The sequence below is a fragment of the Talpa occidentalis genome, unplaced genomic scaffold, assembly GCF_014898055.3.
Source record: "Talpa occidentalis isolate TD23 unplaced genomic scaffold, MPIMG_talOcc4v2.1 talOcc4.3, whole genome shotgun sequence".
Taxonomy (NCBI): Eukaryota; Metazoa; Chordata; class Mammalia; order Eulipotyphla; family Talpidae; genus Talpa; species Talpa occidentalis.
The window spans coordinates 16,873,100-16,898,520 of record NW_023603184.1 but is presented as its reverse complement, the minus strand read 5'-3'; the positions used below and the strand labels follow the sequence as shown (position 1 = coordinate 16,898,520).

General features: G+C 38.1%; 1 pseudogene; it reads left to right on the top strand.

Moving 5' to 3' along the window:
• Nucleotides 1–23,571, top strand: part of LOC119254915 (follitropin subunit beta-like) — a 32,230-nt pseudogene extending 8,659 nt beyond the window's left edge.
• The last annotated feature ends 1,850 nt before the right edge of the window (nucleotides 23,572–25,421 follow it).

Here is a 25,421-nt window from a genome sequence, read left to right as displayed (position 1 = left end):
ATACAGGTGGCTTAAATAAGATCACATAGCCAGTCTACTTTCCTCACTAGAATCCTAATGATCTATGTATTACATCAATACAAATTTTTATCTTTCTTTTGATTTCTATTTCAGACATCACAAATGATACATTGGTTAAAAACAAAAGAACAAAATTGTACTGATAGAGTAAGAGCTTGTAAGTTTATCATACTAAAACTATAGTTCAAATAGAATTTGGAAAGCTTTTGCACAAATCATCATTATAATCAATAACCTGAGATAAAAAAGTAACATAATAGTTCTAAAGAACAAACATTTATTGGGTTCTTTGTTTAAATAACAGAAAGATAAACATTTTCCTTAGGATCTCACACGCAGTCAGGGATGCAATTTCCCTATCCTTCTATCAGGAGAATGTACATCTCCTCTTGACCTTGTAAGACTGCCCTTTAATTTCAGAACTAAATGTATTTTATAAATATATATAATAGACATCCTCAAATGAACATCATTTTCCAGATAGTCAAAATACTCATTTCAGTTTCCTGCAAACATTGACTTACCACCCTCAGTATATATGGTATATTCCAGACTCTAAGAAACCAGCATTGAAGGGGTTATTAATGTAATGGTCCCTTAAATCCACTAGGGAAAACCAGGCACATTTTAAACATTACAGGTAATTAATCAGTGTGCAAAGAACTTTGAAGGTAGCATACAGTGTTATGGGAAAATATAATAATAGGTTCTACACAAACATGGGGACATAAAAAAGGGCACAGATATTATACATTCTGTTCCTTCATCTTGGCAGGTGGAGAAACGAGCATTCCAGGCAAAGTCTCCAAGGGGAGATGACTGAGCTTATTGGTAAGACCAAATCACAAAAAATAAATAATACAAACCATCTTTACATATGATTGGTGACTAGTACATTAATCATTGCTGACTGTTATATACAGTTGTAGCAACCGTTTTAACTGAGTTCTTGGTCTGTCAAACTTGGTTTTTTGGTTCCAGAGTTAACCTGACCCTAGACATACACCTGCAGAATAAAGCTCCTGGATCACCCCTTTTCCTTATTAATGCAGGGTAAAATTTGTGAAAATTTCCCAAATTTCCAAAGTGAATCTAGGTTAGGAGCATACTCCATGGGTTGAGAAGGGATAGTGGGCAGGATATTTGGGTACTTTTCATAGGGAACAGTCTCTATGGGGAAACAAACCTCCCAAGAAGAAGTTTTTAAGATTAATCATCAGTAATTTTCATTAATGATGAGTCATTAGTGATAAATCATTCATGATCTCTTTCCTGACAAGGATGGATAAGGGTATGCATCAGAATGGGAAGCTCTGAGTAAAGCTGAGATGCCAGCCACTCAGAACAGGGCCCCAGGACTCCCTGGAAGGTAATGTATTTGCTGAATAGGAAATACTGCTCTCCCAGAGGAAACCAATTTTCAAAGCATTTTTAACAATGCCATCTAGTGGAGATAAATATTACTGCATGCACAATGGTCACCACAGCCCCATTTCAAGTAAGTCCTCAGCCTGACACTTAGGACAGTTTTATTAAGTGAGTAACACCAAATATGCTTTTCCATTACAATAAATCTACATTTACTTTATCTATAATGTGGAGTAACACAGTAGCTACCTCCCAAAGTTGCTATGTGAATAAAAAGAATTTTAAAATCCTGGATTAGGAGTACTTGGTGAATGAAGAAGGCAGGCAGAAGAAAAGAGAAATTCTTGAAATGGTAAAGAGTAAAGATGGTAAAATGGTAATGAGGAGTGGATTATGAGTTTCCTGATGGTACATCAAATGTAAGAGGGAACTGGCCTGTTGTAGAAGAGAAAGCATGGGCTTTAGCCTACATGAAGGGGATTCAAAACCCAGCTCTGAATCTATTCCCTCATCTCTAAAAATATGAGAGATATATTTACTTCACATCCCTAGTTTTAATATTAAGAAAACAAGGACAACACTTGCAAATCAAAGATGCTTATGGGTGTCAATTCCCTTCCCACCTTCTCCATCAACCCCCAGCATCTTTCAGACTGAATTCATTCTTTCCTACTGAATGACTTGCACTAGGGTTTGGCTCTTCCTAATCCACTTAATTCCTTCTCCCTAACTTCCTATCTGACACTCTTACCCCAAGGAAGAAATTGGCTCCAATCTATTAGACTTCTCTGGCTAGTCTTTTCCCAGAAGTTGCTGGAAGGCTATTCATACGTCTGTCCACTCCTTACAGAAAATCTATAGTAATTGTTCTTCCCAAGGGTCACTCAACGCAGAGCAGAAAGCTGCAGCAGGCTGCTGATTCTCAACCCAGAAGATAATTTACTCAGCTGATATTTCTTTCTACACATATCTCTCATATTCTTCTCTCACCTTCAAAGGTTTACGTTTTTATTCATCAGGACATCAGTCTGTTGCCCTCACAGTGTGAGACAGCTTTTTGCTTCTCTGTGCTCTGTACCTGAGTAATGCCCTATAGCTTAGAGAACAATAAAAAATGACAAGGTTTAATTCAATGCTAAGAAAAAATAAGTTTATGTCCCCTATTTCTCTGTAAAGGTTCATTCTTAGTTGGAGGGATGTGTCATCGCTTTAAAAAAGCCTCCTTCCTCCCTGATGTTGGTTTGTTCCTCTCCAAGGCAAAAATAATATTTTCCTTAGCAAAGGTGATTTTCCTCCCATCAAGCCTGCAGACAACTGAATTGATTTTTTTTCAGGCCAAAACAATTTTAGAGTCTATTTATCTTCTCAGGATGATCACCTTCACCAAATCATTCTGTCATCTCTTTGCTGTCAGTTTCTATAACCGAGAAGACTGCAGGTCTTCATATGTGCACATTTACACACATACATGCATACATTCATTCTATTTGTCTTCCTTGAAAGCACCTTTCATCCAAGGCATTGAAACAGAAAACTTTAGATATAGAATAACACAAGGGCACCCATGTAAAAGTAGGTGTTAAATGCTGTATTATTTTTTTAATTCTCTAGGTTAGTTTTCTATAATAGCTCTATCAAAATTATCTTTTTTTGTTAAAGATTTATTTATACAAGCACTGGGTATAGTCAGAAGTGTGGGAGAGTGAGAGGATTCGCCAGAGCCAGAGCAGGGAACAGAACAGGCAGACTGATGAAGTACACTGCTGAGGGGAGCAGCAGGCACGGCAGGAGAGGTCTGCACACCATGTGGGACCCTCGCCAGCAGCCAGGGATCGAACTGGCACTGCAGAGGCTGTGAGCAACTTCGCAGCCCAGTGCTCAACCACTGTGCCAACAGGGAAGGCCCTCAAAATTATCTTATTGGTAAAATTTAGTATGTTTTCTATGAATTTTACCTATAAAGTAAGAGGGAGAACTCATTTTTAAAAAAATATATTGAAGACTGTTTTCACAATTATTTTTCCCACCCACTTAAACATTGAAAAAGAGGCTTAAGACATGAATTTTACTTTTTCATTATAAAAATCAATGCATATACTGGTTAAAAAATAAATGATAATAAAAAGTACAGAAGAATTTAAGATGAAAAGTAACTCTTCCCCTAACTTTTTCCAGACACACTTTGTATACATGGTTCTTCTATGTGTGTAAATATATATATGTAAACATATATATATATATATATAAATCCTATTACTCTACTTCTTCCATATATTTTGAAGACCTTTTTATACTGACACTTATAAATCTACCTCATTTTAAATGGCTACACATCATGCATATTTATACAATAAATCCTCTTTAATGAAGCAGCCACAACTTTGCTTTCCAAAGAGTTCAATACACATACCTTTTGTGTCAAGGTGGCAGGAAGCACATACTCCAAAGCATGAAGAAAGGGACTAGAAGATAGCTAGCTAAGCAGGCTCCCCAAAAGAGAGTCAGAAGTCTGTTTTGATGGGAGACATCTGCTGTCTTCCCTGGCTTGCCCACCAATGTGTTTTCTTAGTTAAGCAGCACTAACAGAGTACTCCTATAGTATTTTATGTTGATGTCTCATTAATTTTATAGGCTCCATAAAGTTCAACATTTTTTACGAAGTGGCCCGCTGTGGTTGTAGTTTTCAGACACAGACAGGCCCATAGGGGCTGGAATTGATTTTTTTTCCCTGTCCTAGAGCAATGGTATGGGCAAGTGGAGTGCAAGAACAGCTCTAGGTCCCTGGACACACATTTCAATATACCGAGTTTAAACATATTTGTATGGTAATTCATGTTAAATGCCCAGAAGTAGCGATTATATAGGTAGAACTTAGGGGACAAAAAAAACCAAAAAAAGTAGTCAACAATATTTAATTATTCTCATGCATTATTTATTCTTCTTTTTTTTTTAAAGATTTATTTATTTATTAGTTATACAAGAACTGGGGCACAGGCCAGATGCGCGGGAGGGTCCGAGGATTCACCAGAGACAGAGCGGGGAACAGAACAAGCAGACTGACGAAATACACTGCTGAGGGGAGCATCGGGCGAGACAGGAGAGGTCTGCTCACCATGTGGGTTGCTCTGAGGCCAGCGGGGATCAAACCGGCACTGCAGAGGCTGCGGACAGCTTCACAGCGCTGCGCTCAACCACCTGCACCAACAGGGAGGCCCTATTTATTATTCTTAAAGAGCTCTAAGTCTCACACAAATGTAAAAGTTCAGTGCCACAATGTGGCTACAAATGCAAAAGAACACAAACGACCCCCAAAATGAAGCATAAAGACCCCTGACTCTCAAATACTTATCCTCATTTCTGCTTCCTCTGCCTCTACTCCTCTATTAACTAACAATACTTTTTTTTTCCAAAAGCAGAAAGAGGAGTTCTTTTGTCGGGCTATCTCCATGTTATCTTGGCAAGCAAATAAATTTGAGGAAATCTCCATCTCAATAGCTAGGTGAGAGGTAGCCAGTTAACTACCAGCTTGTGATTCCTTTTCTAATGTTTTGGTACTCTCAGCTTGTCATGAGGTAGGTCAAGCTTTTAGGGTTGGCAAATGCCACCCAATCCAAGTTTTGCTCTTGACATTTAAGAATCAATCCCAGACCTGTAAATTCCATTGGTCAATATAGCTTGCAGCTCCTTAGAGGAAAAAATGAATGATAAGGAAGTATTGCCCAAATAGAATTTATAAAAGTGTGTTCTTTTAAGTCCCCTCATAGGTCTACTTGGCAAAGATCAAGTCTTGAGAAGTGATGCCATGGACGGCTAGCAGGACTGACTTCTACGGTTGCAGTAGTTTCCATTGAAAAGTCCAGCAGTCTTTCAAACCTGCCTAATCCACATCCTAGCTTGAGCATCTGGAGCTCACTGTTGGCCTGCCCATGACATCTTCTATTAAAGCACTATATACCCCTGATCAGATCCCCAGAATATATATACCTTTGATAGGATATACCTGTAGTTATCAAACTGTTCTTCTGGTCCTATCTCTTTCTTTTAAAGATTTATTTATTTATGCACACAAGAACTGGGGTACAGGCCACAGGTGTGGGAGGGTGAGAGGATTCACAAGAGGCAGTGTGGGGAAAAGAACAGGCAGATTGACTGAAATACACTGCTGAGAGGAGCAGCGGGCAAGACAGGAGAGGTTTGCTGTGCCATGTGGGTAGCTCCCTGGCCAGGGATCGAATTCATGCTGCAGTGGCTGCAGATAGCTTCGTAGGTTGCATCTTAACCCCTTGTGCCCCCACGGAAGCCCCTAGTCCTATCTTTCAAGTAAACATGTGGATCACCAAAAATGTCCTTATCACTCCCTGAAGTAGCACTTTCTAAAATGTGTTCTATGGAATTTTAGACCCAAGATGTTCTATGGAAAAAAAAGAGAGGGGAGGATACTCCACTTTCAAATATACTTAGGAAATACAGCAAAATGTATTCAACACACACAATACAAACATATAAACACAAATCTACCCACATAATTGGGGGGAAATTTCTCAATAAAATCAGCATCTAAAACTCTAAGAAGTTATAAATATAGAATCTTGATGGACTTCAATGCAATGTTTTCCAAATCTATACCTCAAGAAATGCTTTCTTGTGTAATACTCATTCATGAATCTGCAGAAATGCTCTAGATAAGATTGAGTGTGCTTTACTCTTTACCTTTAAGAATCCCTAGGGCCTCCCAGGTGGCGCAGTGGTTGAGCACTGGGTTGCGAAGCTGCCTGCAGCCTCTGCAGCGCCCCAGCTGCTCCCCGGCCACCTGAGGAGGGTCCCACATGGCACGCAGACCTCTCCTGCCGCCCGTTGCTCCCCTCAGCAGTGTACTTCGGTCCTTCTGCCTGCTCTGCTCCCTGCTCTGGCTCTGGTGAATTCTCTCACCTCCCGCCCTTCTGACTGTACCCAGTGCTTGTATAAATAAATAAATAAATAAATAAATAAATAAATAAATAAATAAATAAATAAATGAATGAATGAATGAATGAATGAATAAATAAATCTTAAAAAAAAAAAAAGAATCCCATACTTGTGATTCCCATTGGTCAATATAACTTGGCTTCCCCACAGATGCCATCATATTTAGTGAAAAAAACAATTATTTGACCTATATTAAAATATATGTTGAACAATTAAATGTTTCTGCATTTTCTATATTGAACTTTCTCCAGTGTGAGACCCTATCAAGATATTCATATTACATATTACCTAGCACTTTACATAAAATTTTTACATATTATATATTACATATTACCTAGCATTTTCATAAAAATTTCTTCTTTAAATCCTTGTTGCAAATCTCTCATACATATATCTTCTGTCTTTGCCTGCTCAAAATGGGGAAAACAAATGACTTGCTTAAAGTCACCTAGCCAGATGTGAGGTTGAATTCTGTCGGTTCTTGGTACACAGCTGCTATAGAACTCTTGTTCAACTGTAACTCCAGATGACTCAGCATGTCTACATTCAGTATTGCTCTTCCAAACTTATGGATGAGTTTGTGGACATAAGCATTGTCTAAGTTGATAATGATAGTAATTAAAGGCACTGGCTTATGCTTAGAAAAGAAACTCATCAGAAATTTGTGGTGAGTATAAATTAGAAAAAGCAATTAAGCAGTGATATTGTATTAAAGCAATTTTATATTGCATAAAAGCAATTAAGCAGTTATATTGCATTAAAACAATATAACTCATTGTAGAAATCTTTGACTCATATGTAAAGAGCAAAGCTATCCAACAGTCCAAATATTTGCTCATGTAAGTTACTGTGGTGGGATGGTTAGGAAGATAAGATATTATATATTCTCTGCCTTAAAATAACTAAGTAAGAAGAGCAATCAACAGCTTTAAGACAGGTGTATGATCATTTTCTAAAGGAGAAATTCAAAATGTTCACTGCATTAAAATGATCAAAAAATGGATCCCCTGATTAAAAAAAATTGTTAACTACTATTTTATTCTCTTCAATGCCACCAGAAAAAGGAGGTCTTTGACTTTTATTCAGTAAGTTAGTTTTCAACTTTTCCTTTTTTCAAGTCTCCTTTCCCCACTATTTCCAGGATTCCCAAGTTCATAGGATGAGAATGAACAAAGAAATAGCAAAAGGAAACAGGAGATAGAACACAGAGGAAATTAGAAAGGAACCACTGATTTCTCCTTTGAAATGTCTCTCACATTCAACCAGGTACATTACACCATTCTCATCCAGCCTACCTCCCCTGCACTATGACAAAACCACTCAGTGAGTCTCCTGCTTCCACACCTCTAATAGCCTGCTCATATGCCTTTCTCAGCAAAACATTCAAAGAAATGTTTTTAATACATGCCAGATTATATCCCCACTCTTATTTTAACTGCTCCCTAGCCCTCTGGTATCCCTTTCCAAACCCCTGAGCCATGTCTAGAACAGCAGTTCTCTGGGTATCCCTGAGACCATTTCAAACGATTCATGAGATCAGAACTATGTTCATGAAAAACACTAAGTTGTTTTTCACCTTTCTTACACTCATTTTCTCATGAATGTACCTGTCAAATGCAGAAGATACAAGAAATCTGTCTTCTATGAAGCCACAGGCATTAAAGAGATTTGCAAAAAAAAAAAAAAAAAATTCCAAGTTTAATTCCTAATAACTTTGAAGAATGCAGCACAGTCCTGAGATCAAAAAGCTTGAGAACCATTGTTGTAGAAAGGTCTGTGATCAGGCCCGCAACTGCCTATCTGTCCCCCTGGTTTACTATACTCAGGTCACACAAGCATTCCTTTTTTTCTCTTTTGAGTGTGTCACAAATGTTTCCCCAGCTCAGAATCTTCCCACTTCCTGGGTCCATCAAGTACAGAATTCATACCCCTATCTTTGCATGGAAGTTCCTTCTCATTCATTAAAGCATTAACTCAGCTATCATCTTAGTTGCTTCCTGAAATACTAACTCTGAGTTGGCCCCTTCCCTCCTATGATGGTTATGCTTAAGAGTCCACTTGACTGGACCAGTTGGACCATAGGGTGCCTGGATATTTGGTTAAAGAATGTACCTTGGCCTGTGCACAAGAGTGTTTCTGGAAAGGTCAATATTTGAACTGGCAAACAGAGTAAAGCCAGTTCTCCAATAAGGGTAGGCCTCATCCATTCCCTTGAAAGTCTGAATGGAATAAAAGACTCAGTACAAAAGGATTTTTTCTCTCTGTCTGCCTGCCTTTGAGCCAGGACACTGGTCTTCTTCTACCTTCAGACTCAGATTTGGCTAGAACTTATACCATTGGCTTTCCTGTGTATCCAGCTTGCCAAATGCAGAACTTCTCAGTCTTCGTAATTTCATGAGCCAATTCCTTAAAGTTAGTGTCTCTCCCCCTTCTCTCTCTCTCTCTCAATTATATGCATTTATTTATCTCCCATTGCTTCTGTTTCTCTGGAGAATCCAGACAAATATACTAATATTCCTTCCATGGCTTTCTGTCATATTACTCAGTTTTATTTTTATCAAAGTGACAAGGCTATCTGAAATAAACTAACATGCTTCTTGTCAGTTTCCCTGACGACAGTATCAACACCATTAAATAGCAATCTTGTGTTCTTGTTTTCAACTATATTCCTATTACCTAGATTAGTGCTCAGCACAGAAAAGATGTTTAATAAACATTTGTTAAATAAATACATGAGTGACATTCCTTCTAGCCTTTGCCCATCACTCAGAGAAGGCTGTCCTCACCTCACACAGCATTTTCCTAATAACTACCTTGTTGATTTCCTTAACACAAGTGACTTATTTTCCAAAGAAGCTTCATTTTTAGCCTATCATGGTTCTGCACCAACCACAGCATATTCGGAATGCTTGGCACAATGTGAGTCGCCCTTCTTTTTCAACTGCATTTCCTCCTACTCCTTACACATTCCCCTTCCCCTATGCAGGTCAGCACCTTCAATCTCCCCAAAACAGCTACACACATCTCTATACTTTCAGTTCTTAAGGAAACTTTCCCCAAAATTACTTTCCAATTGCTCAAAATGTACCCATCCTTCAAAGTCCAAGGCATGCCATCTCTTCTACTGGATCACTCAAGATACTCCAAGTATTACTGATGTCCTTTTAGATGGTGTACCAAACAAGTTGGCACAAGGATTGGAACTCAGTTTCATCTTTGTACTAACTCAAATGTTTAGTGTTTGTCTGGAACATGGTGTTGAGAATGATTTAGTCTCAAAGGGGAAAGGACGCTATGATTGATTAGCAGTGTCTGCCAGCAGGCCCAGGCTGAGGGAGAAGGGCTTACTTAGAATTTACTAATGGGATTGTGGGCATCAGTTTCATATAATCTCTGGGTGTGGCTGTGACACCCACTAATCTTACTGTCCAGTGTTTTAAGAAGCATGGGGTAATCTGAATTCTGAAAGTAGGAAACATTTGGGTTGTTTAAATATTTATTTATTTATATATACAAGAACTGGGGTGTAGGCCAAAAGTGCAGGGTAGGAATGGTGGTGAGAGGATTCATCAGAGACAGAGTGGGAGCAGAATAGGCAGATCTACTGAAATACACTGCTGAGGGGAGCAGCAGGCGAGACAGGAGAAGTCTGCTACGCCAGGTGGTTTAGTTTCCTGGCTGGTCAGGATGAAACTTATGCTGCAGTAACTAGGGATAGCTTGACAGTGCTGTGTCTTTAACCCCTGAGCCACCAGGGAGGCCCCAGGAAACATTCTTTTTTTTTTTTTTAAATCTATGAAGTTATTTATTTTTTTTAAATAAATTTTATTTTTAATATTCCCCATACAATTGCAACCCCCTTATTTTGACCCCAATCCCAGGAAACATTCTTATTAGCTCCTCCAGTGCCCTTCTAACTTCAACTTAGGGCCCAACAGAGCCCTCTAACTTGCTTCATTCATGCACTCTTCAGTGCTCTCCTACCAGACAAAAAGAGAAATAGCTCCAGGTACCAGGTGCTGGTAGTCTCATTTTCTTAACCCGAAAGTCTGCATTGCAGAAGTATGGACTGCAGCTCCACCAGTAATTTTATTTGCCCTTTTTTTTCCTCTATAGACGTGCATTTTTTTGTTTACTGTTTACCAAAATCATGTAAAAGGCCACTTTCCTGGGACTAGAGTGTGTTTCTAAACCCTGCTCCCACCACAACACTTTGTACCCAGGATAAAACTGAGGTTAAAGTAGGTGTTTAGAATAGGTTGAGTGAAAAAAAAAAAAAAAAAGGAGAAGCAGGTGACTTTCTTATGATTTGGAAAACTTGGGAGCATTTTTCCATGACACTAAATATGGGATATGCCATGATCCATAATTAATTCCATATGCCATATTTGCAAACTCTTTCCTCCCTACTTTTGATGGGACGGAATTCAGATTTTTAATAGAAACAACCACTTTACTATGGAGATCCATTCAAGGTAAAAGTCAGAAAAATAACTATTTGTCAAGGAACAAAATAGTGGAAGTTCTGTGCACCATTGGTGGACAGCTTAGTTAGAGGTGAAGCTCTGTGTTAACTGGATTTTCTTTCCTATTATCTGGAAAAAGGCAATAATCTGGTTTAATTCCAGGAACCTGGCTGGCACTCACTTATCCTCTCCGATTCCAGCTCCCCCATCTATAAATGCAGGGAGTGGAGGGAGAGATGCGTTTAATGTTTCTTCAGCTTCAGATCCATCATCTAAATTGATATTCTAAGTATTGAATCTGCAAAATGAAATTATTTTGATTAATATTTAATATAGAAAGTGTTCTTTAACGAAGGACCTTGCTTGGATTTTAAACATTTGGAGGAAGCATTTGGCTATTCTAGAGCATGTACTTTAATTAGTCTACCTACCTACACTTTTGGAAAATAGTTTATAATTGGAGAACTGGAGAGATTGGATTTGATCACAATCCCAACTGCCACTCAGTGTATTCTTTGCCAGTGCAAAGTAGCTTTTCTACAATTTTAAAGTCTCCTCATTCCAAATGCAATTTCAAAACCAGCAAAGTCAGAGCTGCCACAGCAGTTGAAGATTTTCTTTATCAAATGATTCCTTCTTAGTCCTTCATTTGTTGTTGGTTCATGTCATCATCCTTCCTTTCTGCCTCTGTCTACTTTAACAGCTGGCAATCAAGCCAGTGGATATGACTATCCTGCTCTGTCCAAATATTCGCCTATAAGGATATCCTTTCCTGAGCATTGAAGACCCATGACCTCCCCCTATTGCAACAAGTTTGAGGAAATGAAATTGAGGGCCTCCCATTTTCTCTTTGGAAGGACAAAGCAATCTTATGACCCTTTCTCAAATGCATCTCGTTTTTGTCCTCTAACAGTTTCCTCTGCCTGAAACAACTGTTTCCCAAGTCTTGGCATACTGAATTATTCTTATCCCTCACATTTCAACCCACATATTACTATCTTCATGAGGCCTTTGTTGATCCCCACTCCTCCAACAACTGCCACCTTTCAACATCTCCTTATTTGCTTCCAAAATAACTGTAATGATTACATTATCCTTGAAATTACTTTTCCAATCTCTACAATCTACACTAAATATAATTCTGTGAGGTCAGGGGGCTATGTTTATCTTACTCCTTGGTATCCTGAGAATCTAGAACTATGCCTGGCATAAGAGGATTCTCAGTAAATATTATTGAATGAGTGATTGGAAGGCAGAAAGGAAAAAAAGGGGATTGAAAGAGAGCATATGTGGCTCTGTCATAGAATACCGCACTCCCCTTAAGTATCTGGTTTGATCTCTGCCATAACCACCACTGAGATGCTTCCAGCATTGGAAGCCAGGATGGTTATTGTGTAGAAAGACCTAGGTTTAAATTCAAGTTTGAGGGCCTCCCTGGTGGCGCAGCGGTTGAGCACTGGGCTACGAAGCTGCCCGCATCCTCTGCAGCGCTGTTCGATCCCCAGCCCCTGGCGAGGGACCCATATGGTGTGCAGACCTCTGCTGCCATGTCCGCAGCTCCCCTCAGCAGTGTATTTCATCAGTCTGCCTGTTCTGTTCCCCACTCTGGCTCTGATGAATTCTCTCACCCTCTCGCGCTTCTGACTGTACCAGTGTATAAATAAATAAATAAATCTTTTTAAAAATAATTAATTAATTAATTAAATAAATTCAAGTTCAACTATTTACTAACTCTAGGATTTGAGCAAGTTACCTCGCCTGGCTAAACGTGATTTCTTATCTAGAAAATACTTGCGGGGTTACTGTGAGGATAAAATGAGATCATGTCTAAAAAGGTACATGATGGTTGCTCAGTAAATATTAATTACTTTCCATCTCCACTCTCCTCCAGCCCCCGCTGCAAGTGTGCCACTGTTCCGTTAACACTTTGGCTCAAGTGTGGACAAAAACATCTTCTCTTGGTTCTTCTTAGCACATCTGAGACAGACTGGCACTTTACTAATTGCTAAGGGGAAAACAAAAGGTAATTAAATATAGAGAGCAGCAGCAGTATAAAAGTAGTCTGGCTTCCCCAGAACAGGGCTGATTTTCCATTATAAATACTTGTTTTCTGGATTCAAAGGATCTGACACATTTTGAATGGGATCCTAAAGAGAAAGAGATCCTATGGAGCAAATAAATACTTTTATTTATCTTTTCATTGTTTCATCCAGTAAATATCGGTTGTGTCTTGATTAGTAGGGACTGGTGCAGACCACTCAGCCAGCAGGCCAGATAGCACTGAAGACAGAGGAAAAAAAAGTTTAGCCAGATAGAATAGCAGAAACTAACAGGAATGTAAAGAAATGAGGGTAAAATTGTGATCCTTCAGGTAGGAAAGTAGGGTTGTCAGGTTTTATTTGGGGGAGGGGGAAGTATGGAAGAGGGTGAAGCAGGATACCCAATTAAATTTGGAATATAAAAAAAATTGAAATTTGAAATATAGCTCTGTTATATTTTGGCATTTGTTTTAAAAAATCAGGACACTTAACATGTCCTGACAAAGTCAACAAAAGATGCAAGTCAAAATCATTATATATAGTTTAAGCCCTGTCTATATAGGATACCTGGCAAACCTGCCCCCAGGAGAGGGGCTCATAACTGAAGGTCAAGATCTAGCCATTAATATGAGGTTTGAGAGGAGCTTGGATCAAGAGAGAAGACTTTGACTAATGGCAGATCTGCACATGCAGAGGACACCAGAGATAAGCTGAACTGGAAGAGGCTGAGTACAGTGAGGAAGGGTGGTTCCAGTTTGCACAGCTGGCAGGAACTAAACAGAGCATAAGCAGGCTGGAAAAGGAGAAAACTGCAGGACCACGAGGAGATTTGGGAGCAGCTTGATTACCCGAAGTAAAAGAGTGGTACTCAAAATATGTAGAAGGTAGCAAGTAGGCATCAAGCAAATCAGAATGGGTACAGTCCCAGGAGCCTTTCGCAGTGCCAAGCTTTAACTGTCTAGTTGATAGACAGGTCCTGGAGAGGGAATAAGAGGTCAGGATGCCTGTGTGCTGGAAATTGTCAGGGTGCTAAAGGCAGAACTATTTACCTCTGGGGAAAAAAAAAAATTTTTGTTTTTTAACAACCAGTACAGCTGCTTGCTATGTTTCAGAGAATATCAGACCTGCCCCAGTCAGTTTGCAGAAGGAGAAATTTACCTTTGAGGCTTAGGAACAGATTCTGGCACTTATTCTGACTCCAGTTAATTGTTGCCTGGTCCTTCTGACTCTTACATGTCTGTGGAGGGTGGTCTGGCTGATTCTGTGGCAGGCATCTGGAGTCTTGTGGTGCTAGGGAGGAGGTTGGGTTAGAGGCTAAACCAAGCATGCACCATATCTGTATCACTTATCTAACATCTCTCTCTCTATTTGACAAGGATGAAATCAACATCTCCTAGACCAGAAACTTCAGGAGGAGAGTGAAATAATACCAGGTATAATATGGGAAATAATGCAGAGTGGAAGGGTTTGGGCAATATTGAAGGTCCTTTGTTGATTCAACATGCATTTGATTTTACCATTTATCATGTGACAGGCATTGCATTTTACCCTGGGATAATAATTAAAATGAAAGTAAATGCTAGCTGATATTTACTGAGTGCTTCCTTTGTACAATTTCATGCTGTGCACTTGATAAATGTCTTCACTAAATATTCAGAACTTTTCTGTGGAGGACATTATTGCATCCATCTTACAGATGAGCAGCTGAGATTTAGATAACTTGTTCCAAAATGCATCATTGGTAAGTGCCAAAACCAGAGCTTGAATGCCAGGTCTTCTGAAAAATTCCATTTTAGGGGAACCCACTTTCTAGCAAAGGAGAACTCACACATAAACAGCAACAGCGTAGATTGATGAGGGCTATGAGAGAGGAAAACACAGGGCCCAAAAATGAGCCCTCACTCCAGTCTGGGAATATCAAGAAGAGCTTCTCAAAGCATTCAAAAAAAGGTGGCCTTTGAGCTGGACCTTATTCCCAAATGACTCTTGAATCACTCCAAAATAACTAAGTCAGCAACTACATATACTAATTCCCTTAAATATACCAGAGGCAAAGCACTTAAGAAATGATTATACTGTAGAAGAATTTCAACAAATTGCCAACAAGACAGAGTAATAGAAAAAATGTAAATCTCAGTGAACAACTTAAAAGTGTAATGGGATACATGGTGAGCATTGCAATTATTATTATATATCCTGTCATGGTGATTGATGCTATAATATAATTCTGTTGAAATACTATCTGTCTTGTCAAAAAGACAAGTTGTAGCTGCCGTCAGGTAGCTGTGTGCTGCCTGGCAGTCTAAAGAAAAAGGGAATAGATGCTAATTTTAGGAATGTTAATAGCGAGATAAACTCCTGAGAAATAAATAGTTACTAAGTGAAGGGCTCACTCAAGTGTGCTGTTCTTAGGTTTAAACTTTCCCATCCACAGCAGAAGAACTGCCTTAAAAACAGAATGATGGACATTTCTGATTGCTGTCAATAACTATCTGGTAAGGGAACGGTAGGTCTGAGTAGAATGAGTACCATCCTAGGTCTCAGAGACTGTCCTCATTCCAGCTATCTTTCTGGATAGCAATGAGATCTTGGATGACAGTATGTTACTTTATCTCTCTAAATTTACTCCCCCTCAGTGAACAGAATTCAGCACCAGGCCTTCCTTGCCTCTGACAATCTTCCATTTTTAAACCAGAAGCAACTCACCAGTCCAAAAAAGACAATAACCTAAGAATGAAACTAGAAAAATCTTTGGTTCTGTGCATAGAGATGGTCCACTGAGAGTTATCATACTCTTCAGGGGATTATGTTTAATGACAAAGGATTATCTGTCCTTTGTCACAAACCAAAGAAGATATTTATTGGCTGCTCAATAAATGTCATTTGTTCCTCCCTGCTTTCTCAAAGAGTGTCAGATGTCTGGTATTCAACTGCTTTGTTGGACTTGTCCTTAATAAGTAGAGGTTCTCTAATTCTTGCTGAAATGATACCTGTAGATACATGGAAAATGTACCTGACCAGAAGTCTCCATTCAGCTACAGAGGCCAACTTCAGATGATTCTCAGAGATTGAGTAAAATTCTCTCCGACAAAGTCCCCCAAAATAGCATTGCACATCCCTTCCTGAGTCCCCAAAATTTTGAGAACTAGAACCAGGAGCATATAAATAGGAATCTCATACATTTTCAGTTAGTGGTAGAGGTTAAGTTGGAACAAAGAATGGTATGAAAGCAATACTGGCTTGCTAACTCCTTCCCCAAATTAGGTAGACACCTACTAAAGGAGAGGCCGACTTTCCCTATGAAAGAACAGGAGCAGTAGAGGAATGTGGTCCATTTGTAAAAGAAGGAAATGCAGAAGAAGGCCAAACAGACCTAGTTTCTTTGTACATGTACATTCAGGTAAAATAGTACACCATCACCAGGGTGGACAGTAAAGATTACAAGTGCCGCTAGGACCACAATTAGGAAAAAAATCCTCTGCATAGAAACTGGAAAAAGGATAAAAGTATTCTCCTTGTTCATGAAAGACAGTCATCCAGAAAATGATGGGAGAAAGAGATGAAACAAACAAAACAAATTAAAAAGCAGTCTCAGTTACACTAGGGAAAAAAGATAGAAACAGGTACAGGTTAGTGATTGAAATCACCACTTAGAAGTAGCCCAGATGACCAGATCTCCCTTCCAAACTTCCTGAATTTCTAAATGTATATCTTTCACATCCAAAATAAGGGAGGCTCAGGTTAAAATCCTGACCATTTTGAGGAGTGATGCTGGGACTAATTTGCTGTGGCCAGCAAAACGGAGGAAGTTATATTAAGGGAAATGATGTCCTCTGGGAGGATCACTGGGCTGAAAAATTGTTTGACCAAAAGCAAGCAGGGTGGCAGCACCACTGCTCAGAAGGGGGCCAGCTGCTAATTGCAATGGGCCTCTGGAGAAGTGCTTCCAACAGTATTTCTGAGTTGTTAGTTGATCAGGATTCAGTTAAATCATTACAGCCTCCTGGGTTAACTGTCTAAGACATATCATTCTATGATTATGATGCACAGAAAAGTGTTTATTACCAACTTTCTTTTGTTTTGGTTTAATTATTTAAGCACTTATAATTCAGTAGTCATCTTCCTGCCTCTCCAGAAAACAATCTGAGAAAAGAAACTGGCAAACATTTTACAGAAGCCAGATCTATTTCCCATGAGCAAGTGAGTCAAATGAAAAATGGACCTATTTCTTAATTATGTTCAGGAGGAGGACAACATTCAATCAATCAATGAGCATTTAGCTTACAACAGTAAGAGCCATCATGTACTGGGTGTTATCACTTCAGGTTTGAGCTAAGTGCTTTGTTGACATTATCTAATTTAATCCTTACTTCTTTGCAAGGTAAGCATTATGATCCCATTTTCAGATGTGAAAACACACCAAGTTAGTAATAGAGACAGTACTCAAACTCAGATCTCTTGGTATTAAGGTTTGAATTCTGTCACCCTGCCCCATATACTGAAGTTCTAACCCCCAGTGCTTTTCACGTGTGAGCGTATTTCATAATGTCCAAAGACATTATGAATATTATGAAATCACACTAGAATAGTGTCGATCCCTAAACCAATCCAATCCAAGTGGTGTCCATATAAAAAGGGGAGGCTTGATCACTGACATGCACATAAGAAGAAAGCTATGGGGAGATGAATGCAGAGAATCAGCTACGAAACTCCACAGATTGTCAGCAAAAGCTAAGGGAGGAGCATGAAAAGTTCTTCCTCTCAGTTCTTAGAAGTCAATCCTGCTGACACCTAACCTCTAAAACTGAGAGATAACAAATTTCTGCTGTGTAAGTCAGTTGATGTGTGGTACTTTCCATGACAGTTCTAGCAAACTAATATAGCTGAGTTACAAAAATCTGTGCCTTTCTATTGGATCATGATGTCTAAGTGGACACTGCTTTTTATTGCTCTTCAGTCTATCCACTTTTAGATGCCTTTACTGTAATTTGAACTGAGATTGTGGTACTAGCCCTGATAATATGTCCATATGGTGTGGCCTTCCCTTGGTTTGACCACCTCTCCGCCTGTCTTAGTGTTTTGGAGAAATCCATAGTGCCTCACTCTGAGTTTGCAGGCCATGCAGGAGTCATTCACTTACTAAAAAAAAATATGCTGAATGTCTTCTTTGTTTTTACTAGTCTGTCATGGAGTTCACAGTCTAATAAAGGAGCATGACATTGAGAAAATTATTATACCAGAATTATGACAAGTATATTAAAAATGTTTGTCTTAGGAATCTACCAAAATTGAGACTGATCCTTTTCTGTTCTATACTTTATTTTGATTCTTCTTAAAATAAACAATAAGGTAGATATTTCAGGACACAAAGAGACAAAGACCAAAATAATATATTAAACTGCTGTCTTTACTTTGTATTCAAGGCAATGATAAGCCATATTTGGTAATTATCTACAAATTTTCTCAAATTTAATTAGAACTATAAAACCTGTATATCCAATAAACTCACTGAAATTTAAACAAATTAGCATAAATTCAAAAACAAAATTGCCAACTTAGAATTCTGTAACCAGGAAAAGTATCTTTCAAAAATTAAGTTGAATTTTAGTGAAATTAAGATTGAGGATTGCATTGCCAGAAAATGTGCATGTCAACGAACTTTAAAGGCTATTTAGTATGCAGAAAGAAAATAATATGTCTTGAAAAAAGTAATATATGGTTAAAGATTTTTTGCTCACTTTAAATTTTTTAAAAATAATTGACTGTTTCAAACAAAGATAGTAACAATATATTGAAGGATTAGAAGTGCAGAAGTAAAATCAATGAAAACAATTGCAGAAAGGATGAGGGTGAGGAAAATGGAAAGATACTTTCAACAGAAAATGGAAAGATACTTTCATTATGATGAAGTGAAATAATATTCAGGGAAATACATATTTTAAACTTGACATAAACCAATGAATGGGAGAGAGAAAATGAAACAAAAAGAGAGGCATGGAGGGAGGGAGGGAGGGAGGGAGAGGAAATGAGAGTAAGAAAATAAAGGGTGGAGGAAAGGAGAGTTGAAGAAAGGAAGACTGATAAGCCTATAGTAGAGATAAAACAAATAATAAAATATAAGCCAAAACAATATTGGAAAAATGAACAAATCACCATAATACAGCAGGTATATGGCTAGATGCTATGGCAGTCAAGATGATGAAGATACTCTTACTTCATTTCCCTGCTTCAGTTAGTTACACATAAACTTGCACCTAATATGGTAGTCTGCTTACTGTGTTCCTTCTCTTGGAAGGCTTTGGCTCTGAGGTACATATGAGAAGGGACACGTTTAGGAATCAGTTACTAGATTGGTGAGTGGAGTTGGGATTAAGGAGACAAGTTGGGAAGCAGCCTAAGAAAGGAGTTTTAAGGCTGGTGATAAAAATCATGAAGTTTCAATCTGTTCTTTGAGAAATGAATACTTCATCTCTCTGATCTGCCATTCTCAACACAGCCAAAAACAGCACTTGGAATAGACTTGGGGTTTACCAAATTAAAAACACCAAAAAAAAAAAAAAAAAAAAGGTGATAGTCATGTGTAAGCTGACAAGGTAAAGGATGTTACAATATTGAATTTAAATTCTAAAAAGATGATCTATTTTTACATTCCTTTCACTAATATATTGTGTTTGGTCAGTTCAGCAAGATTTGATCACTTTATTCAAAATACTTCTTCACTTTATACACTTGTTAAGCCTGGAATGTTTTAATATCTAATAAACACACCAGCTATTAGGTACACATGGTTCTGTATATATGGTGAACTTGAGATCTGCCTCTGTCTATGGTGTCCTTCAGTCAAGCCAGCAGACTACAAGTTTCTACTTCCATAGTTATTAATTGGGCATCAGGAATTTTTTAAAAGATTGATTTTCAGGGTCTCAAAATCAATCTCAGTAGAAAGTTTTTCATTACTGACTTCTAGGGAGTCCAGGTATGCCAACTTGGTTTCTCAAAATGTTTGTATCTAGTACAAATAGGAATAAAAGGTAACTAATTTTATAGGCCTATTAACCTGGTCTTTGAAATATTCTTCTAGTAATCAAATATGAACAAAATTTTATGTATCTAATTAGGTTATGCCAAAAAAAAACCAAAGAAAAAATAAATGATGATATATAAACTTTTATTAAAATAAAAATGGTAATTAAAACTAAGAATAAAGTAGCCACTTTTAACAATTGCCTTGCTCCAGCATAATCACTTTCACATTTAGGCAATCCCCTATGACATTTCAATACCTAAAAAAAATACATACTTCCATTTAATGAATTATATGGGGACTTCTGACCATAAAGTGTTTCTCTTAATGTGCTTGCTAAAGCTGAATATGATTGGGGAGTTTGGAGATCAAGTTTATTTCATTTCAAATTTACTGGGTCAATGTCCATAACAGTTAAAACACTTTGGGTTTCTAATTGTTTGCTTTCTAGTATAGGAAGAAGCCACTCTAGTTTTGCTTCCTCTTCTGTTGCTGTAAAGCAATCTGCTGCAGTAGCTGTGAGCTCACCATCATTACCATCATGGTGGAGAAAGAGGAATGCCACTTCTGCATAAGCATCAACATCACTTAGGGTGCATGTTACTACTACATGTGGGTGGAAAGCAAAGATGCTGAGGATTTGTATTAGGAAACTCTTATTAAGTCCTACTTGATCAATATTTGATCTCTTCTGATTAATAATCATATGTTCCTAAGCCAACATTATCTGTATTTTGTGTGTCTCTGCATGGAATACATATTTATTTATTTATTTATGTATGTATGTATGTATGTATGTATGTATGTATGTATGTATGTTCTGGTAAAGGTTTTATTGAGGTATAATTCACAAACCATACAATTTACCTATCTAAAGTATTCAATTTAGTGGGTTTCAACATATTCACTGAGTTGTGCAACCATCATCTCAATTTTACAACATTCTCATCACCCACAAAAGAAACCTTACACACACTACCCCACCCCATATTTCCCAATTCCCTAGTCCTAAAGAACCACTAATCTTTCTGTCTCTAAGGATTTGCCTAGTTTGACATTTCATATAAATAGAATCAAAATAGATAATAGCAAGTGTTGACAAGAATGTAGAAAAATTGGGGTTTTCATATACCACTGGTGGAAATATAAAATGGTATGATAGCTTTAAAGGATAGTCTGGCAGTTACTTAAAGGTTTAACATACAAGTACCACATGATTCAGCAAGACTTCTACATGTATACCCAAAAGAATTGAAAACACATTCACATAAAAAATATCCACATTATGATAGTGTTAAATTCCATGATATTATTGAGATGATTTGGGCTTGGATTTAATTTGGGTAAAACACATTTGGGGGAGCTCAGGTTAAAGTAAGTGAATATTCGAGTAATATGTCAACTGCATTCCAAGAGTATTTTCCTGTTACCTTTACCTACTGGGGGATAAACAGAGGCATGAGTATGTGTATACTTACCCAGGAAATACTGTCAAAAGTCTCCACAAGCCAAAGGCTACAATAAAAAGTATATTTCTGCAATAGGCATGTTACCAAAATTCATTTTAAAGCCAAATAAAAATTCAAGGAGTCAATTATAAAATTCATTTCACTGGTCTACCTTAATACAAATGCCAAGAAGCAGTCTGAGAACAATCAATCCCTGTAGCCTAGAACCAAAATAAATCAGCAAACTCATTCCCTTTTCATGCTGCTGAGAAAATCAAGGTATAGAGGCATTAAATTATTTGTCTATATCCTCACAGAATATTTGTTTATATTCTCTTTCTCACAACAGACTAGTTAAAGGGGAAAGTTTCTTTTTTGCTAATTTTCTGTACCACCTGGCTATATATGAGTTCAATACACTGATATTAAAAGTGACTGCTTTTTGATGAATGTGTTTTATTTGATATTAAAATAATTTAATCAACAAAATTCAGCTTACTGAACTTTTGATGGGATATCTCAGCTTACTGCACTTTTGATGGGATATAGACCGGGTAGCCAGTTAGGGAAATGAATTAACCAGCATCCCTTTTACTCCCTTAAAGTCAATTATTTTCTCATTGAGCAAGTCAAAGAGTGAACACACAAAAAAATGAGTTTAATTAAATGTTCTGATATTGAATCTGTGTCATATACTTTTGGATTAAGAACCCTGAAAATATTCATATTTTAAGGCAGTAGAAAGGAAGAACCTAAAGGCAATAGTATAGTGGGGCAAACTGGATGATGCAATTGGTGGATGGGCCCTTTACCCTGCTTAAGAATGCAGGACACACAGAGAGAAACAATAACACCATTTTCTCTGACTCTCTCCAGTCTCTCTCTCTCTCTCTGTCTCTCTCTGTCTCTCTTTCCCATTTTCTATGTAATAAAAACAGAGAGAGAGGAGAGAGAATTTACAGGCTGATACTTGGCAAAATGCAGTGTGTCCTACCCCAGATAGTATCTTTGTTGCAAACACTAAGCAGGAATTCCACATGGCTAGATAGTGGCTGGCCTTCCCAGTAAGGGCTGCAGGAGGGGCACACATGTAGAGGGTAAAGGGAGGAAGAGGGTGGCTGGCAACTGAGGCCTGAAGGCAAGTGAGAGCTGACAACACATGGAGAAGACTACAGCCTGCCAAGGAGAAGAAAAACCAGTGAACTGAGCAAAAGTGGGAGCTCTTATGTCAAATAAACTCAAGGATCTTATAGAGTTTTAGAAATAATAAACATAGATACTATCATGGTGGAGAGGTAGGAGCAGTTATATTTTCTATAAGGCTCCCAGGACAATTCAGCAAAGTAATATAATAAGAGTTCCTTTATGAAGTCTTCTGTCTAAAACTCTTAGAAGCTGGTTTCAGAGAGCAGATGTTAATGCAAGAAGTACTAAATCCCTGTCTCTTTTTAACTAAGCTAAACAAACTTCTGTATGGTCTTTCATCCACACCTAGAAAGCCCAACTCAACCATAAGAACATCTTTGCACAGAGGAATTTATTAGCAATTAGGTTAGCACCCTAATGAAGCTAGCTCCCCCAGTGGTGGGGTGATTATATACTGGAGGGTAGAATGCAGGGAAATGTGGGGCATAAAGGGTGTGAGGGGCTTCGCATTCCCAGATATTGGGGGGCACTAGGCTGTGCAGGCATCAGAAATAACAGTGCACATCTTTTCCAGCAGAGTGTTCCTCTGGGGCTCATAGGCCTTATGGGCTAGCAGAGGTTTGCCCTGATGCTTCTGTCATCTCTGAATGGGCACAGAGAATTCTGTTGGAAAAGTAACACAGTTCTCAAAGTTCCAGGGAAAGCATCTGGGGAGTAAATCAAACAGGAGGGGGAAGTGAGGGAGAAGGAAAATAAAGTGTTCACTTCAGTATTTCATTCTGCTTAGTTTAAACCTTCTTATTGAAAGAAGATTTTAGGCCACAAAGTGAAGCAGATCTGGTTACACAGAATAACAGAGTAACTCTCTCCTTCCTACCCTCCCAGGACAGGGATATAATGACCCAGTCAGGCCCAATATCTAGAAAATATGTACCTTCAAGGAGCTGGTGTATGAGAGAGTGAAAGTTACTGGATGTGCTTACCATGCAGTGGCCACTGAATGTCACTGTGGCAAGTGCGACAGCCACAGCACTGATTGCACTGTGCGAGGCCTGGGGCCCAGTCACTGCTCCTTCAATGAAATGAAGGAATAAAGAACAGTGGACTTTCGGATGCCTGCTCTTGTCCTAAAGGACCAAGATACCTAACAAGAGTCTGTGTACCACCGCCCAGGCTGCAGCCGCTATGGGCCAGGGCATCAGCACACCCTGGTCCCCGCTCTCCTGGAAGAAGTTGGGCCCCAGGAATTCAGAGTGCTCGGCAAGGCGGGGGTCAGGGCAGGGGTGGGGGAGCCTGTAAATACTCAATTCTATATTCCTCCTAGGTGTAGATTTTCATTAGTTTCATTCAACTTGAATACAGAAACTGTAAATTGCTTCCCATTTTAATACACTGAAATGTCCTTGCGAGCAAGTTCATGATTTTACAGATGAGAAAACACTGAGTTAGAAGAAGGAAGTCTCAAGATGATTGGGTGAGAACTAAATGGAACACAATCTTCTGTAGACATATGTTCTGCAAAAACTTCATGCCAGTGTTGCCTTAATGTTGCAGAGTAGGTACCTAGCCCTATGTCTAATTCTTAATTATTTATGGGATAGTTAAGAAAGGTGACTGAGCCAAGATTGCCCACTTTACTGCTGATCCACACAGGTGGTGGAAATAGTTTCACTCTGCCTGTTTTTTTCTGGAAGTGAGGTTGATGTTGACTTGTGAAGATGGTAGCATGGGTGGGAGGGTGATAAACCAGGAAACAGTGTAACTATTCAGGATTTGCATCCCCAAATACCACACTTAACAATTTTTATTACAGTTGTGAATGAAAAGCCAAGGCAAAAACTATTAATTTAGATCTGTGGAAATTCAAGTACAAAACCAATGAATATCTTTTCTGAAGTGACTAAACCCTATGAATTCCACCACTTAAATAAATTTGATCAAGAACCTACAAAACTCCCTCTCAGACAATAAGACATATCACCTATCACTTGTTGCTGTGCCATCTGGCCCAGAATACTTCTCCATTGGTGGGATGGAAAACTTGAAGTTCATGTGACAGCACTTCAGGCAACTTAACAGGCTACATTTAACTTACTTGCCAATTAACATTTCAGAGAAATAGTTCTTTTTTAAAAAAAGTTGGCAGTTTAGAGAAAATAGCTATATTTTCTGGGCTCTCTCTACATTTGCTTTATCACATGACTCCATGTTCTCTCAAATCTATGATTTCTTTCAAAAAGGTACACAGTGAAAATGTTCCATGACTTAAATTGCCTTTAAGACATTAACCCTTCCATTATCTTCACTTTGAAATATACTTAAAGATCAAAAATGTTATCTACCAAAGGCTATGGTGCATGTTACAGACATGTATAATTTCATGATATTAGTGGAAACTTTATTATAAATCTATTTAAATGTTTCTATAAATATCATGTTATGCTCATTGTTCATTTGGAAATGTCAATAAGAATTTTTCTGCACTTTTGTGGTGTTCTTTCCCTAAAAAACTGCTTACCAAATCAATGAAATTTTCTCTCATTTCTTGAAGTTATCACTTTATCTTCATTTCATCTCATCCCAGCTTGTATTAAAACTGATTTATTTTCAGAAAGACCTTAGTATATTATTTGTCTGCAGCTCAGACTCCAAACAAACAAAGTCTTCTTTATAATATTTGAAATCTAGTAAATACTAGAGTTACTATAGTTCTAATACTTGGTTATCAAGGATTTTTCTTAATAGATGCAGAAAAAATTTTTTTAATTCAATAACCTTTCATGATTAAAAACTCAACAATTTGAGTACAGAAAAATCCTGTTACAGATAAAGGACCTAAATAGACATTTTGCCAAGGGAAATATACAAATGACCAACAGGTAAATGAAAAGGTGGTCAACATCACCATCAGCAAAATGAAAATCAAAACCATGATGAGATATTT